This window comes from Sitophilus oryzae, unplaced genomic scaffold (genome assembly GCF_002938485.1).
Source record: "Sitophilus oryzae breed Bouriz unplaced genomic scaffold, Soryzae_2.0 scaffold_1393_pilon_pilon, whole genome shotgun sequence".
In the NCBI taxonomy this organism is placed as follows: Eukaryota; Metazoa; Arthropoda; class Insecta; order Coleoptera; family Curculionidae; genus Sitophilus; species Sitophilus oryzae.
In genome coordinates, this window is record NW_022146052.1 from 577,721 (window position 1) to 597,290 (window position 19,570).

The 19,570-nt window shown below is 32.0% G+C and overlaps 1 protein-coding gene across 1 annotated transcript in view; it reads left to right on the forward strand.

The window, feature by feature from the left end:
• Positions 1–19,570, forward strand: part of LOC115875626 (rhoGEF domain-containing protein gxcJ) — a 275,457-nt gene that overhangs the window by 103,966 nt on the left and 151,921 nt on the right. Inside the window, exon 3 of the mRNA XM_030891130.1 lies at positions 6,998–7,031. The gene's annotated coding sequence lies outside the window, so the exon portion shown is untranslated. The remainder of the gene's footprint in view (positions 1–6,997; positions 7,032–19,570) is intronic.

The following is a 19,570-nucleotide window of genomic DNA, read 5'->3' on the forward strand; positions in this document are numbered from 1 at the left end:
ATGCAAAATGCAATAATTTCGTAAGAAAATTTTTGTAAAACATTATTTTTTGGTCAGAATCATGTCTCTTAAGCATTTTGTTTTCTGGATATACAACAAAACTTACTTTTAATAAACGTAATTAGTAATTGGCTTTATTATACAGGATTTTTCGAATGGCTGTTTTTTACATTAACTTTAAAATACCCTGTGCAATATTTTTCTAAAACACTATTTCTCTGACAGAAACATGTCTCCTGAGCATTTAGTTTTTTTTTCTGATGTCCACACATGTCTTGGTTAATTTTTAAGAGTATATTAATTTGCCAACAATATTTTCAATTATCGTTTTCTTCTGATGTTATTTTCCAATATGATGAGGTACCTTTGCTGATTATAGTGAAATATATACTACTGTAAACTGTACAGCATGTTAGAGAGATCTGAACCCTATAGAACACGTTTTAGAAACACTTGGCTAGGTTAGGAGGGTTGGAGGTCGCGAAGCTTCACCATCTTCATAAATGAACTTTGCTTGGTCCTTAAATATGATATATGTAGCCTCTTTGACATTATGAACAGACGTCTACAGCCAGTTATAGTAGCCAAGGGGGCAATACAATATATTAGGTATTTTTTAAAAGTTTTTTTTCTGTTTGTATACTTGACTATTACAGATGTTTTCTTTAATATCATTAGTTCTGTTATGGTTATTAATACCAAAATTAGTTAATTATATTAAAATAAAGTTCTCTAAATATATTTCCAGTTACATACAGATACAGAATAAAACATAATATCGAACTACAGTGTTTCGTGCCACTTCACACCCACTAATTTTTCGCACGGCTACCCAAGAAATGCTCCAAACTATATATTATCTTTTTAGAATACTGTGGTAAAGAACTGAGATAGTTGGTGAGCTGGTGTATAATGTAATTATACTTCATGGGAATGAATGTTTGGTTTCGATTGTTTTCGCTTTCAAAAAAGAACAGATAGCCTGTGGTATATAGAAAGATTATTTAATACGCTTTTACTTTCTATTATCAAGTAAAATTTATAAGGATGTATATATTTTTATACAGAAGATTAATACTAAGTATAGTCTAGAACAACGAAAGGGAGAATATATGAGGCAGTTCTTCAATAGGCACATGTGCACATGCACCTCCAAATTTGTAGCCTTGTCGTGAGATAAAAAATAATTTATATTTTATTCATTAATTAATAAATTCCATTAATTCTATTTATTCCAAAATTGATTGGTCAAGAAACTACAGCGAATTTCTTACCTTAAATGGCGCCGGGAGGCACGTATAGCCGCCCATACTAAAATATGTTAATAAAAAGTTGGTAGGCAGTTCTTTTAGTAAGTAAAGGAATTTTTCAAATTTTTTTTATCTCAAAAACTGCGGCGTTGGCTGATTTTGATGTTATTACAAATTTTGTTGCAAATATTATTCCTAATCTTAAGTTGAAAACCGCGTTTCGCTAGCTATACTGTACTTACGATTTTTTTAAATTTTTAACTCCCTTCCATACCCCCTTACCAACCCCCCACTCCCTCCTAAAACTAATGGCCAGATTCTCGGGTGCCACAGTATTTTTGTGCCAAATTTGGTTAAAATCGGTTTAGCGATTTGTGAGTTATCGTGTTACAGACGGACAGACAGACAGACAGACACCATGAAAATATTTTGTATTTAGGTCATTTATGATCCAAATAACTCATTTTGAGTGAAATTAAGAAAACTTTTTTTTGCCGATCTTAATAGCCTACCATACCCATTGGTATGGTCGGCTAATAAATGCAGTTTTTCTTAAATTAGTTAAAATCGGCTTATCCAAAATTGTTTTCAAAATTTGGAATATGTATTCAGCATACGAAGACCTTTAAATACCTATGCCGACTTTGCTGTAAAGTCAATAGGGGAAGCCAATATTTGGACAGTTCAAAATTTGCATGGGATTTCCCACGTTTCCAGCGCCGTTATGCTACCCGGTACAACAAAATATGTTTGAAATTCATAATAAGTACTTCTACATATTTTTATAAATTCAAAAAGAAATTGCCACTGCGATGGAAAGTCCCTTAACAGACTAAGAAGTCGGATTGGCAGAACAAAAGATAACATGTCCTAATGGAATTTTCTTAGAGATCCATCAACATTATGCGGATCGAATAGAACAGAAAATCTCTCTCTCATCTATATAAGATATTATCACAGAAGACATCTATATACAGGGTGGTCCGAACTGTATTCCGGAAACTTCGACAGCATATTCTGCACATAAAAATAAGTAAAGAGTTCAGATAAATGTATGTCCTAAAATGCTTAGTTTCAGAGATACAGGGTGTAAAAGTTTCATTTTTATTTTGATCTTTTCTAAATAATTTCTGAAGTAACATCAATATTTGGATGAAAATTGGTGTCTGGAACTTTTTTAACATGAGAAATATGATTTTGATGTCAATATGACTCCTACTAGTAGAGGGCGCCACCTACATGTATTTTGACTGTTTTGAAGCGTAATAACTTTTTGTCCGTCCCTGTATTAAAGTACCAAGTGAAAAAATATACTCTGTGCCTTTTTACGTAAAAAATATTTATTTGTAAAAATCGCTACGAGCAACCGTTCTCAAGATATTTAGAATGGAAATAGTCAACACATGTTATTATTGACGAAAAATAAACACACGTTGAGTAGATAGTTATTTCACTGAAATAATAAATTTGGAAAAATTTTATTTTTTTCAATTAATCATAAATTTTTCTTCGAAAAAATGATGATAAAACAGTTTCTGTTGAACTTTTGGCAAAAAAACATTTCAATTTTATAATTTTAGTCTAATAACTATTTAGTCAACATGTCTAATTTGTCAATGATGATTGGTATTGATAATTTCGATTGCAAATATCTCGAAAACCATTACTCGTAGCGATTTTTACCAAGAGATATTTTTTACATAAAAAACTTCTTAAATGAATATTTTTTTACTCAGTAGTTTTATACAGGTACGGACGAAAAGTTATTACTCTTTAAACCAGTTATAAAATATATAGGTAGCGCCCTCTACAAGTAGGAGTCATATGGACACCAAAATTAAATTTCTCATATCAAAAAACTCAGAGGAACCAATTTTAATCCAAATATTGACGTTTCTTCAGAAATTATTTGGAAAAAATCGAAATAAAAATGAAATTTCTACACCCTGTATTTCCGAAACTAAGCATTTCAGGACATACGAACTTCTTTCCTTATATTTATCTGCAGAATATGCTGCCGAAGTTTCCGGAATACAATTCAGACCACCCTGTATATTGGCCTAACCAAATCGATGTCCTTACATTAGAGTTCTGGCAAAGATGGTGATACACCGCAAGGGTTAGTCAGTCCACTTCTACAGAGCCCCGCATATAGAAGTAAGGGAGTGCCCCAAGGTTGACACCAGTAGAGGTTAGTTCCTAGCCACTCATCTCTTTGAGCTGGTCCCGCCATCATAGGATTTAGGTTTTTGGTGAGGTTGCCTCCTCTTGGTTCGGGCGGTTAAGCCAAGATCCCCACACCCTCTGCCCGTGATACATGACCACAGACAGTAGAGATAGAGACAGAGAACAGGATTTTATTGTTTTAATTTTAATTCTATTTTTAATTAACCCGATTTTTTTAGTTAAGTGTGATACTCCTAATTAAGAAATTAGTAGTTGTTAATCGCAATATTCATTTTGGAACCTCAAAAGGTCTTTAAATCCGTAGTAAAAAATCCAGACCCGTATTTAGAGAAGAAATCTGATGATGACAGTTGTAAAGGCGAAACATCGGTTTGAAAATCTCATAACATCATCATGTAGAACAAAAAATGAGGGTGTGAAATTTATTTTGTTATATCTATTCAAATAAAGTCATAAAAATTTAAATAAAATTGGGAATATTAAAGTTTTTCCAAAAATTTCTGGAATTATTCGGAATTTTTAAACTTTGTAAGGTTTTTTGATCACCATCAAATTGCGCAATTTGGCCTGCAAAAAATCGTTATATATGTACTAAACTGAACTATTAAGAAATATTAAATAATGATACGGGCATTAACTTGCTATACAGTCCGGTCTTAATTGTTTTAACTTTCAGGATACAAAACAGGGTAAGGAGGACGTATTAGGCTAATTGTGATCGCTTAAAAGCGCCTTTAATTTGAACTAACGCAATGCGTTCGACTTGGATAGAAAAAAGAATCGAGCACGGCACAAATAGAAATAATTCAGAGAAAAACGGAGAATAAATAGAACGGTGACGGTCGTGGAAAGTCGGTTTCTAGAGAAAAAGCTGATTTACTTATACAGCAGTAAACAGAATAACAGTTCGATCGAATGAAAATGGAATTAGATCTGTTGGCGCTAATATAATTGGCCATTAATAGAAAATGTGCATTTTCCATATACATTTTTATCGAATAAGTTTACCACAATAGTACGGAGCAAACAACAATGATTGAAATAGATGGCAATGCGGTGTTAGATGAAGAGATTCAAAATGATTGATACTGATACCAAAAACAATTTGATCGAAAAACTTATGTCAATTATTCATTCAAGTTAATATTTTTGTATTTTTTTATCCTCGCAATCCTCACAATAGAAAATGACCTCAAATCCAAGGAGGCAACAGAGAAAGAGATTATACTGAGCTGCAATTATACAAGCAGGCAACAGAGAAAGAGAGCTATATACCCGATTATAGATCCAGGGCAACACCAGTAGGAGGTTTAAGGAGAGACCAAGTTAAACAGGTGGAGAAAATGGAGAGAGATCCTCTATCCTCCCCCTCAAGAGTGCCTCAGCCGGAAACTAGCTCCTCGACTGTGAAGATCACGGAGGGCTAAACCCCAACCGTAGAAGGGTGTATATCCTCGTAAGAGGTAGAGGTCCACTCCTGAGAATGAAAAGTTGTTGTCAGAGCTGTATGTATAAAAAAATAATTATTTTGTAGAATAACAAACGAAAATTCTATATATTCGGTATATACTTTTTGGGGGGTCGATTTCTGTTTTTTTTTATTGTCACTACACTAAAATCCGAATGGAAAATCATTTAAAAAATATTTTATCAATCAAGCGTTTCCGATGGTAATATAAACAAAAAGTTTTAATAAAATTAGTACAACTGTACGTGTCTTGTATGCTTCCCATACAATTATTATACAGTTATTCATTATGTTTATGCTCTATATTTGATTTTCCTGAAATAATTACTATTGAATAATTTTAGCGTTACTTCCTACCTTTAATTACAGACTAAAAGAAATTAAATTTAAATATATAATCGTCTGAAATAGGTAATTAGACTTTGTTTCAAATATTTTTATTTGTTAATACATAACAGCATTTTTAGCAACCGGTCATCATGGCTATTTATGATTGTAATAGGAGAAATAGAATTGAACTAATAGCAATATACATTAGCAGAGATGGGTTTAAGCCCAAAATAGAATATAAAATGGTCTATTGCTTTAATAGAACATAGTAGAGATCAACTTCTGTACTTAAAACTATCTGTGCTAGAGTATCTGCTACCAAACAATAATAATATGAGTTTTTGATGACACTGCCATTACGAAAACAATAACCATTTATTTTAATGTATTGATGAGTACCAAAAAGGCATATTTTAATACTAAAATTGCTCTAAATCGTTACTGTTTTCTTCAAAAGGAAATATCTCCAAAAAAATGAAACTATTGAGATAAATCAGAAAATCAAAATATCGAGAAAAGATGCACCTTGATGGAAAAGTAAAAAAATAAATGGTTTACTTTGTTAAACCATATCACAGAGTGATTCAAACTTTCGCCTAAATAACAACATTTTGTTTTTCTTCGTATAATAGACAAATGAGGAGTTATATTTTCAATTTAAAGATACTAAACTCAAATAATTTAGCTACACATTGCTTCAGAAATCAAAATCGGTACACTAGAACAAAATTTATTGAACTTCAAAATACCTGCAAATTTTAAGGTGTTTTTCGTGCCGGTAAGACATGGAGTAGTTCCCCCTCAAGAGGACCACAATAGATCTCAGAAAGTAGCAGTGGATCAGGCCGATAACCAGTTAGGTAGTGCCGCTTTATCCATTAGGCAAGAAAGGCAGCAAATTTTACTTGAATTTTTATTAGTTGAAGGGGACGGCAAAATAAATGGTGCCTAGGGTACCAAATCACCTTAACGCGGCCCTGCCTCTAGGAATCTAATCTAATTTAATGCTAAAAAACTTTTAATAAACTAGTTACTTAAAAAACCCTGTATACATTTCCTGTAGATACCAATACATCATGTTCATATCATGTTATTGAAGCATAAAAGTTGGAATGAAAAATATTAACTAAAATCTAAAATAGCTTATTACTTTCATTACCCATATAACAGTATAATTGTTATTTATTACCTACAAACAACCATTAGCTATCATATAATAAAATATAAATTATTAATTAACAAAGAAATAGCTCATATTATAGGAAACTTATCAATATATAAATTACATTTTTAAATCAATTTCAAAAATCAAAACCTACTATATCTAAGTAAGTCAACAAATTAAACGTACACGAAACTGCTGCATTATTTATAACAAACTTTATTGCAAAATTACGTCAATACTGGCTGCAACTAATATTTATAATAGAAAAACATAGATTGCCGTAACGGTTGTTAATAACAAAGAATTAATTACAAATGTAGGTCTCTTGCTGATAAATTGGAAAGTGTTAAATAATTATTATTAAATAATATAAAGTATTTTTCTAGTCGGACTGGTTTCGGACTAGTGCAGATACGTATGTAAATCTAGATTGAAATAGTTTCTAGTTGCCTGTAATGAATGATAACTAATAGTTACCATATATGGGTAGGGCTTAATACACTGGATATATTTAGATTTTTTTATATCTCTGTTTTTATTTTTTATCGATTTAGTTAGATTAATAGCATAATTAATAGAAGTTTTTTTCGTTTACAGATTGGCTTAACAAAAACCGGACTTTTGTAAATAGGTAAGTAGAGACATATTTAAAAATGCTTTAATTTTTTTTATATAAACCCAGGATTTAACTTAAAGGAATTTGCAATATACCTATACTTTTAATTGTTTATTTGCAAAACGGTATTTTATTGGTCATAAAATTGAGCAACTTTTCCAGAATTTAACCTTCTTCGTATATCTTGGGTTGTCGATATTCCGTGCTTACCCTCAAATTTAGGATACCCTATACATGATAAGCCTTATAATTGGGATATCGGAAACTTGGAAATCGGAAAGAGATACGAGGTCGTTTAAATAGAGGCAATGTTGCGCGATGTAATGCTAATCAAAATGCAACCTTAAAAGTTATTATAAAATTTGGAATACTGCTGAAGATTTTTGGCAAAAAATAGTAGCATAAAATGTTGGCCGTTTATATCGACTGTCATGCTTGTTGTTGAAGGGGGAAACATACCCTCTTTGAAACAGCCTCGGTTTGAAACAGACCTTAGTTGAAACAGACCCGTTTGAAACAAGGTTTGTTTGAAAGCGGGTCTGCTTAAAAGAGGGTCTGTTTCAAACAGCTCCCAACCTCCTCAATAACAACCATGACAGTAAACATAAACCATCGACATTTTATAAACTGCCACCATCTTGGTAATATTTTTTTAAGTATTTGGTTCTAGTTTTAAACTTTTAAGGTAACATTCTGATCATCATTCAATTACGCAATTTAGCCTCCATCTAATGGATCTCGTATTTCTTGTTTCTGAGATACCAATGACCTCTCTCTAATGAAAAAAAAGATAGGGAAAAAATATTTATTTCATTAAAATATTAGAATGTACAGGGTGGTCGAAATTGGTCTGTTTTAACAGAGAAAACCTATTTCCTGACTAGATAGAGCAAAACCGACATAGATGTCATCGGCTCGATTTCTGAGACACGTTTAATGGCGTAAACCACCTGTTGATATTTTCAATGCCAACTGAGATACGGGGTCTTTTTCAATTTTTTACCATTTGGAAAATTGCCCATAATTTTTGTATTTCGCGGAATAATAAAATTCTGTAAAAACGTTCTTAAGGCACTTTTTAAGCACAATCCAGTGGCGTAGTGAGTTTTTTTATACTTGCTCTTTTTGTCAGAAATGATAAAAAATATAATCATAGTTAGCTATGAACTTAAAAAAATGCTGGCTTTTAACCCTTTCCGACGATGTAAAGTTATGTGTATTTATTTCTAAGAATGAGAGAAATATTAGGGTTTTTATCTTTGTATCGAAGCGGACCTTGATTTTGTGTTGACCTAGTTGCCTAATTATTTTTTATCACAGTTTAATATTCTATATTATTATTTATCTGCATAATTAGACTTTTGAAAAGATAAATCAACATTCTATATTAGTATTACCAATTATAATAATTAAAACGCCAGGGTTACAACTGAACAAATGGAGAATTTAGAGAGAATTGGATTGGAACAAGGGGCTCCATATCTTAGCCTGCTAGGTCTTGTGATTTAACTCCTTTCGACTTTTTTATGGGGGACATTAAAATACCTTATATATTATTAAGGGAAGAACCATTGGGATGAGAGAAGAATTTCGGAAGGCTACTAGGCAAGCTTTTGAACTTACACCAGTTGTAATCGCTGTAACTCTGTGCGCAAAATATGTTTATTGTGTATTCAACAAGAGGAGGTGCTGTTTGAACATCTTTGATGATTTTTTTTAGAAAACTATATTTGTCACTCAAAAAATAATTTTTTTTAGTTTCGTTAGCTGTTTATTGTATCGATTTCAATTGTAATTACTAATACTAATATAGAATGTTAATTTACCTTTTAAAAGTCTTTTATTATGCAAGTAAACAATAATTTAGAATATTAAATTGTGATATTAGTTTTATGACAAGCAAACGATCAACACAAAATCAAGGCCTGCTTCGATATAAAGATAAAAACCTAATATTTCTCTCATTCTTAGGAATAGATACTCATAACTTTATATCGTTGGCTAGGGTTAAACGCCACCATTTTTCTAAGTTCACCAACTATGATTTCCATTTAAAAAATTATATTTTTTATTATTTCTGACAAAAAGAGCAAACATATAAAAAAAACTGACTACGCCACTGGCTTTTTATTAAAAAAGTGCCTTAAGAACGTTTTTACAGAATTTCATTATTTCGCAAAATAAAAAAGTTATGGGCAATTTTCAAAATGGTAAAAAATTCAAAAAGGCCCCCGTCTTTTAGTTGGCAGTGAAAATATGAACAGGCGGTTTACGCCATTAAACGTTTCTCAGGAATCGAGCCCATGACATCTATGTCGGTTTTGCTCTATCTAGTCAGGAAATAGGTTTTCTCTGTTAAAACAGACCAATTTCGACCACCCTGTATATGTTTATATTAGAATACCATATGATCGAAAAAAAAACGGCGTCCAGTTGGCCTGGAATTGAACATCGATGACATGCCTCATCGATGACATGCCTGACATGATATAAAATGACAGTGATCTATATTTGATAGCCATCGCTGACGCCGTTTTTTTTCTTAATTATATTGGATGTTTAAATGGTGTATGTAATGTGCTGATATTTTTCAATAATATTTAAAACAATGTATGTATTGCCAAATTATTTCATATTTGCAAATTTCATATATGGGAGATGGGAGCAAAATTGAAAAATCATATTTCAGTTGAATTTTGATTCCAATTACTGTAAATCGAGTACCTACGTAATAAATACATAATATTATGATCTAAATACTGGCATTTGTTGTAAATTAGCATTACAAGCCTACGCTTATTGAATATAATCTGGTAATATACTGCGGCGTAAACAAGTATTACAATTGCATTTTCTTGTCTGTTTTCTTAGTAAAACTGTCGTTTACTGCAATTTTCTTTGCCAAGACTATTATAAATGGTACAGATCCGGATTTTATGCATCTGTCTTCTGTGATAAAATATAATTTTGCTTGGAATTAGAGCGATGTGAGTAGATGTATAATATACTCTGTTGTACACTAGATTTTAATTTGAATTTGTATATAAATAGTTTAAATTGATAACTGAGCGTCATTTGTTTTTAATTTGCTAGATGACAGTGAAATGGAGTAAGAGTTTTTTTTTTCTAAATTTTGACAGATAATGGAGTTGTCATTTGTTCTCTATATTTATTTATTCGTTTTGATTCAAGCATTTTCTTTATATTTCAATATGGTACTTTCCCACTATTTTCCACTAATGTCTAATATAGAGGGTGTCCCATGATTCCGTGGACACAGAACTACTACGTATTTTTGGAATAAAAATAAGTTCATTGTCACACAATTACTTATACTAAAATGTATGTATGTGTGAGAGTAGTTTTCATCTTTCTCGTACGTTTTCTTGATTTTTGTGAAAATTAAATGTTAAAGTACTTAGCAAAACATCTTCTTACAGTGCCATACTCTATATAGAGCGTCGGCTACCTCTCGCATGTACTTGTGATGTGTCTCATCAGTATTTTCACAAGTACACGGGACCTACAGTTTATTGCCGAATTCGAACGGCACTATTTGAGATGCTGTACAAGGAAAATATACTCAAGGTGGTTTGCCATTGCCTTCCTTGAGGTGGCGGCTCGTTGGTTGTTGGTCGCTCTATTTAGATAAATAAATATTATTTAAAAAAATAAAGTGACCGTTCTGGCTGGGGATCGAACCCTGTACCTTCCGTTCCGCAGATAGACACACTAACGCTGGAGCTACGGCCGGCCACTAGCAAAACATAGACACCTAAAATTTAATTCAAATCGGAATAACGGTTCTTAAAATATATTAAAAATGTGTTTATTTTTTGAAAGTTTGATACCCTCTAGCGGACAAACGAAGCACTTTTGTATAAAGGTAAATTGTGTCCAACGAACTTATTTTGATTCCAAAAATACGTATAGGTGTTCTATGTCTACGGAATATTGGGACACCCTGTATTACTGATTTGCAGTGGATATCTGTTATTACGAATAAGCTCTAAGCATGCGAGACCTAATATATTTAAATATTCATCTTTTGTATAATTTTTTCCCTGAATTTTCCCCAACAAATCAAATATCATTAACCGTTCTTGAGTTTTATAACGCGACTTCTTATTTATTTAGATATAACTTAAAATGTTTTATTTAGAGAATCTAGATGACTTCTAGTTACTACAGACTAAAATAAGTTCAGTTTCTATAGAAAATTATCCGTGCTGGTTATGAAATTAGGGACAGAAGATCAACAACAATAAATAAGCGACTGGAAATTTGGTCATTTATTATCAATTACGCTCTCATCAACATAGAAAGTAATGATGATGCGTCCGTATCGATGTTTGTTTAAATTTTCTAAAATTTATGTAGGACACAAAACCGGCGGTTATCTTTTTTCTCAAATTAACTTTCCCTAATATTGCTCGGGCAAACTACGAGCGAGCCAAAGTTTATGATGCTTTTCCGTGTCGACGCTTCAACGAAGAAAAAGAAGAAGAAAAAACGAACGAAGAGTACGGAGGAAATTAACGAAAGTAATTATAATTACGGTCTATGTGAAAATACGGAGGATAATTGTGAGAAACTTGATGCGTTTAAATTTCCTCGCTGATTGAGAAGTAATAGTTCTTCTATTTTTAAATTAATTGCTACCATATTGTGATTTTACTTATAGATAATACAGGTAGCCATTAAAAGTCATCTAACAGTTTATTTTTTAATTAAATTCAAAAGATTGCATAATATTTTATTGAAACGAAAATATATTTTTGATGCAAAATGAGATTTTAAAAAAATGTTAAATTGAAAAGTTGTGGGGAAGGTTAAGATATACATTTTAAAATTATTATATAGTATACAGGGTGCTTGGAAAGGGTGTGGCGTATATAATTTAAAGTGCGAGGAAGTTTAATATCGTTATTGTTTTTGAAGATTCGAAAAATGTTTTATACAGATGTTACATAGGTAGTTTATAAAGGGGCATATACTAAAAATATTTTGTTGTATAAAGGGTGCCACAAAAAAAGTTAGGATAAAGTTTTAAGCGAGGTTTTAAGTGTTTTTAAACTGCAATCCCCATTTTTCTGTAGATAATTGGATTTAGCATAAAACTGTACATATAGTAGGTACACTATTTTTATTTGAAGCATTGTGGTTTTAGGGTTAGTTTATAAAGGGGCATTAATTAGGGTTTTGCATTTTTATTTCATTTTATTTCTTATTTGGAGTGAACTGAATACTTAGCTATATTTTTCTAAACACCAAGGATAATAATATAAAATAAATAAAATAAAAATGTACATTATTCTATACAGGGTATTTTTCTTGTCGTCACCAAATTCGGATTATTTGAAATGCTATATCTCGATTTTTTTTAAATGCAACTATGTATATTGTTTTATGTATATTATTTTTCGTGTAGTTGCAGAATTAAAAATAAATTAATATAATAAGAATTAAAATAAATAAAATATGAATTAAATACAAAAAATGAACATTTTTTGTATTTAAAGTGATCTTAAATTTTTAGCGGTTTTGCAGATTTTCTCCGTATTATATTACATACCCCATATGTAATATTTGAACGGTAAAATAATAATAATAAATGATAATAAAAAGTCTTTATTCAAAAAAGATATTAAAATATATTACAATTTATATATAAATAGAAAAATTGTATAGAAAAAAATATTACAATTTATATCATATACAAAACATAAAACTGTTGAGGGGTTGGATCACCCGTCTGCGCCGTCTAGCCTAAATAGCTGCTCTTACTCAACGCTCGGGCGATTCTTGCACCTCAAGAACGAAAAAACAGTGCTTTTATTCGTCAATTATATAAACGCTGAAATATACGGCCAAATTATAATATACAATATGAAAAGTAAGTTACTCGGGATTGAGGGGAAGAAGCACAGGTACTGTAAATTTTGTTCAGAGGGCTGTCAATTATTATTGCCTTCTTATCGTGTCATCAAAGGCTCCAACTAAGCCCAATCAATACTCGTTTCAGTCATTAACCTGTTGATTAAGCAGCAATGAACGATACTTACACTTAAATTTGTTGATATTATAAATATATATAACTTAAATTCGTCCGGCAGTGAATTATATAACTTGATAGCGTTATAGGAAAATCCTCGTTTAAACATGGCTGTCCGATAACGTGGCAGAGATAATTGATTTTTAAATCGAATGAATAATATCAGACAAAGATCATTATAGGTGGCTTTGATAAAAATTTACTGTTGGAAGATCCCTATGAAATAATATACCACAAATATCTGCGAAATTTACAACAAACTAACAACTTTAAAAAAAAAATCAATTTTTTGCAAATTCTGCATCTAAAATCAAAATGATAGACAGGGTGTTGCATTTAAAAAAAATTGAGATATAGTATTTTAAATATTGCGATATTTGGGACACCATTAAATTACCTCTGTATAAGATAATGTAAATTTTCCTTAGCGGGTTTATTAAAATTCGTAAAATTCACTCGTTTAGTTTTTAACCACTTCTCGGATATAGTGTTTTTAACCAAAGTTTCGGTAAATAAAAATAGAATGGCAACATTGCATATTACTGGAAATAAAAATAGCGTACTATATGCAGAATTTTATGCTGAATCCAAATTTGTACAGAAAAATGGTGTGTGCAACTTAAAAAAAGAACTTAAAACTTTATAATATCTTTTTTTGACACACCCTGTATATAAAAAAATATTTTTAGTATTTACCTCTTTATAAACCAAACCAAAAAATTCGAATCTATGCCTATAACAGAGACATAAAACGTTCCAAATATGGTTAATAAAATAGTTAAAATACAGTTCACCGGCATTTTCAGTCGTCGTTTCATTCGATGCGGTCGGTCCACGGACAATGACAGACGTTCTTTTAGCGTATTTTTCAAATGTCAGACGAGCGTTGGCGGAACCACACCTTTCTGGACAATTTGCATACCGCACTGCCCTACTGACATTACGTAACTGTACTTAATACAAAGCTTCGAGTACCATAAAAGGAGCATATCTATTGTTGCCCGCGGGCTATATTCATCGAGAATACTCGCGAGATAATACTGGGAAAATATGCTAAGAGCCACGGAGGATATTGTTCCTTGATATTGAACTTTAGAAAAGAAATCCGTATTTACGTATGTTATACGGAAATATACCGTAAAGGGCTCTCGTAACATTTTTGTCATTTTTCATAAACATCTTTGAGGAATCATCGAAGGTGATAAATCTAGATTGCCTCTAATTTTTGTTTCATCCAAAGTTTACATTAAAGACACGTTTTTGATATAAGATCCTAATAAGACAGTGGATATATTGCATCAGACATTGTAGAAAAATTTGGTTGTATGAATTTGCAAAAACTGGTGATTGGTTAGTTAAATATTAAGTACACAACACGAAATTAAAAAAAAAGTTATACAGGGTGGTTCGAATTGTATTCGGGAAATTTCGGCAGCATATTCTGCTGATAAAAATAAGTAAAAAAAAATGGTATAAATTTATGACCTAAAATGCTTGGCTTGGAAGATACACGGTGTAGAATTTCATTCCTATTTCGATTTCTTTTAAATAATTTCTGAACCAAGGTTGATATTTGGGTGGAAATTTGTGTCTAGGTGTTTTTGACATGATAAGTTTGGTTTTGATGTCACCTACCTGTTTTTAAAATATTTTGGACAGTGATAACTTTTCGCCCGCACCTATATTAAACTACTGAGTGAAAAAATATAAATTTCCGCCTTTTTTTTATGTAAAAATGGTTTTTTTGTAAAAATCGCTACGAACAGCTGATCTCAAGATATTTGGAATAAAAATTATCAATACATGTTATAACTGACAAAAAATAAACATGTTGACTAAACAGTTACTTGACTGAAATGATAAAAAAATATGGGAACTCAATGTTGAATTTTTGGCGCATAAAAATCCAGTTTTATTTTTTCAGTTTAATAAATAGCTACTAAATATGTTTAATTTTTGGCTGTAATGATTAAATTAATGAGATAGTAAGCTAATGAATACAGGTATGAGAGAAAACTTACTACTTTTCAAAAGAGTTCAAAAATATGTAGGTGCAGCATCCTAAAAGTAGAAATCATATTGATATCGAAATCAAATTTTATTATATCAAAAGACACCCAGACACCAATTTTCAGCCAGTTAGTTCAGAAATGATTTGGAAAAAATCGAAATAAAAATGAAATAAGGGCTAAGCTAAGCCCCCCCCCCCTTAGCCCCCCCTAATTGCACCACTGCACACACATGACATAACAGATAAATCTTACTGTAAACAAAATTTAAACTGGATAAATACAGAAAATATTTTATAAAATATTACTTTTTATATTCTAAACCTGGTACAAAGGTATATACATTATTGATGTTCCGTTGTATTCAAATACACAATACAAGTTATTTTTTGCTAGATTTTTTTGAGCAGTGGCTTTTTTTACTGAAAGAAACAAAATATTGATCCTATAATATTTATTTTAGTGAAGAACTTCTCTGAAGAATTTACTTCTTTGCATATTATGGTAGAAAATTCTCTCCTTCAGACTTGTATATTTAAATGAACTTGGCGCCGACAGTACAAACAAATTCAGCTGCTGACTCATTCTTCTGAAGCCTGTTTGCACAGTACCGTCGACCCTTTGCAGATAACTGCTTAGTGATAACCTGCAAATGGATTTTTTCGTATTAACACCTACATTATTATGTTTTTTCATGAATAAAACACACATATCGACAAGTATTATCTTTTTAAATGCTTAAAAGCGAATAAAAATTGTGTTTTTTTTCAAACGTCACAAAAGTATTAATTTTTGGGACGTGATTGACAATACAAAAACATCATGTTAACGCCTAGGCATAAAAGTGAAGCACTTTTACGCCTAAGCACAAAAATACGAAATTAATATATTATTAACAGACATAAAGTGTCAAATTCAACGAGCGTAACCATAGTTTCTCGATATATAATTACATTAATATACAAGGTATTACAAATTACAATATACAAGTTATTACTTTTATTTTTTTTTATATTATTTGGAATGTTTGAAAATATTTGAAAAATTATTTGTGGCGATTGAAATCAAAATAGCATATTCTATTCGGAGTAAAAATGACTTTTTGTGCCTCGCCTGTATGTCAAACGCCACAGAAAGTATATTTTTACTCCTAACTCCTATGCTGAAAACATTAGGACCTAAAGAGCCTATTGTGTTTGTCCCATTTCTATGACTGCACCCAGGCTGTTATTCATGTGCACTGCAACAGCTTGTGAAGGCCTTTGATAGGTGGGAGCACAGCTCTTCCGGTTCTAATCCTGCCTTCCTAAATGAAAAGTATTTTTTGCGAAACAAAGCGCCGGCTGCGGCGCCACAGTGAACTACCACGGCTGCAAGCCGTAAGAGAGAAATTGACCATATAAAGTTTTATTTTAAGGATATAATAATAAATCCAGTGAAGTTAGTCAATTATCTAGGATTCCACATAGAGCGTGTACTCACAATAAGCCTGCATATCAAGGAGGTGTGTTTGAAGTCATAATGACCTGCTAAAGCGTTGTTCGCAGTGCTGCTAGACGTTTGGGGCCCAACACCAGCAAAGAGAAGAGTGTTAGCATATGCGTGCCAGAATATTATTATGTACCTGGGTGGAATGAAGTAACCAATATGCAAGCAAATAAAAAAAGACTTGAGGGTGCACAGAGAGTCAGGGCTTTGAGGGTCTAAACGCGTAAACTTCAACGGAAGCAGCCTTGGTTATATCGTGTCTGGTGCTCCTGCATCTTCTCTAAAGAGAAAGAAGACGACTCTTTCTCAAGGATGAAGTACAAACCAGGGCAAGCAGAGAGATGGAGAGAAACCGCACAGTGCAGCAGTGGCAGGCAGAATGGAAAGTATCGCAAAAAGGAAGATGGAAAATAAGCTCATTTCGAGGCTCATCCCCAATAGCCCTTAGAACTGGCTATGTGGATTAAAAGAAAGTATGGAGATGTAAACTTCTATCTTACTCAAATATTGCGTGGTCACGAGAATTTTGGGAGTTACCTGTGTAAAATTGTGAAAGAGGGAAGTTTGCTTGTCCATGATGGGAACAGGAAAAATGTGAGTCGCGCATGATTTGGTTTGTTTGCATGATTGGTTTTTCAAAACTGGCTCAAAATATACTAAGGCAAAATACAGCGAAGACAGGGGTAATCAAACATAAAGAACAGTCCGGCATCTACTGGAGGAGATGCGTCCAGCGGGTCCAGGTAGACCTGGTAGGAGGAGGGGTGATGTTTAGTGGCTAGTGTCCTCCAGTCAGCTTAAAGAGAGATTGCAGTCAGCTTAAAGAGAGACAAACAAACCACACTCCGTACGTAAAAGTATTTTACACCTCCAAAAAAAACAAACAAAAAAAGTGATCTATCTCAGTCTCAGTCTGCAGCAAGGACTTTTTTTTATATAGATTGAGTTTGTTTAGGTAGTACTTTCTACGGTCTACTTTTTCTTGATCCATAGTTTTACTGCACCAATAAAATGGTGATACCCATTCGATATTTAAGTCCAACATAAAATTTACGGAAGATTTCTTAGAACTGGTTTAGGTTTATTTCTTATAGGGATTAAGGAGCTTATACTGTTATAGAGTTGTAGGTAAGTTATATTTAATTTACTTTCACGTGGTAATGCAAATGAAACTCTAGTTTTTAGCATGTGTAGCTATAATTTTCTTCAATATAATCTTGTTGTTTATGCATCTAGCACTAAGGAAAAGAGTGAAAATGCAATATTCATAAAACACCGATAGAAATTTAATGAATTTGCGGTTAAAGAAAAATAAAAGGATTTGAAAGGTTGAGCGCGCCAATCGTTATAAGAATCTAACGAGACCATTAAAGAACCTCATTTTGAGATTTCGTACAATATTACATACATCTTTTTATACAGGGTGTTCCGAAAGGTCAGCGGTAAATATAATTTTATTACTAGGTAGGTAATGGAATATTTTTATCGGTAATATCAATTGGAGCATGCTAAATTACCAAAAAATCTTTCAATTTGTTTTTTTTTGTTTGGCAAAATGGCTCATTATATTTCTTGCTCTTTGCCTGGGAATGATTGCATCCTGCACAAGTAACTATTTTTGAAGCCTCTTTCTAAGGTTCACAATAATCTCACTCTAATTCTCCTTACATAATATCATACCAAATCAGTTCACTTTGTATAAAACCACTTTTGTTTACAATTGGCAGTTTTAAATTTTAATGTAATTTAAACTTACTGTAAATATTAAACTATTCATGAATATTCGTAATTTTATAATCTTTTTATTTCTTCTCGAAAAGTGCATCCTTACCTCCAAGACCAAAGAGATATTAAATAGGAAAAATTTACCTTAACGTCAATATTTTAAAATGTCCATAAAGTTGCCATTGTACCTTTTGATAGACATAAAATAGGAAAGAGAGGTAGTATGCGGGATGTAAAACAGTTCACTTTGTATAAAACCACTTGTAAAATTATCCAGAAATAACACATATTCAGAGAAGCTAAACAAATCCGCAAAAATTCAACTCCATTTCAAACACTGTACACTCAACTACAAATAATGTACAATCAAATAACCAACTAACACAATACTATCAAAAATGGCTTCTATTCCGTTTTTAATGTATGAATATATAATATATACACCCGGCACAAAATTCCGCCACCCTAAAAAATTGACTAAGTTTGATGTTTCATAACTTTTTATTTTCTAAGCCAGCAGTGTTATAGATAAATTTATCGGTATTATTTTTATTATTTTAATGGCTTATATTCTTCGGTTAGGTGGGTTCATCATGGGGTAAATTAAAACGTTGTTTTTTGCGTATCGTAACCCTGTGAAAAAATGAGACGGGCATTTTCGAAAAAAAACTTTCCTGTAATATTAGATGTATTTCTAACATTTCATTTCTTGAATTATTCCATTATCTCTATTCTTTTATGAGCTATACATTTTTAAGTAAAATATTGACTTTAGAGATTCTTTTATTGACAGAAAAAATAATTTTATAATAATTTTAATAGCGTGTATGTCCACCTCTCGCAACAGTAACAGCTCGAGGTCTTCGTCGTATCAAACGAATCCTCCTCTTCCTAGGTGCCTTCTCTGTTGAGGTTGGCGATTAATATGGCATATGACTCTCCGTTCAGAGCTTGGGGAATAAGGGTGTTTCCGTCGGTGTGTATCAACCGAATAAGAGTAGTCATTCTTTCTTGATCTATAGCCTGATGAATATCAAGCTATAGATCAAGAAAACCCGTTACAAGAACTAAGGCTAGCATTAACAGAGATTCCTCCGTGAATGCTAGCCTTAGCTCTTGTAAAGTTGCTGGTGGAATAGGACGACGACGAACAGTTCTTTTAAGTTCATCGCACAAATGTTCAATTGGATTGAGGTCGGGACTACAAGGAGGCTATTCCAATATTGGTAGTCCAACCTCATCCGGGTAATCGTTACCTACTCGTACTCCCAACTCGT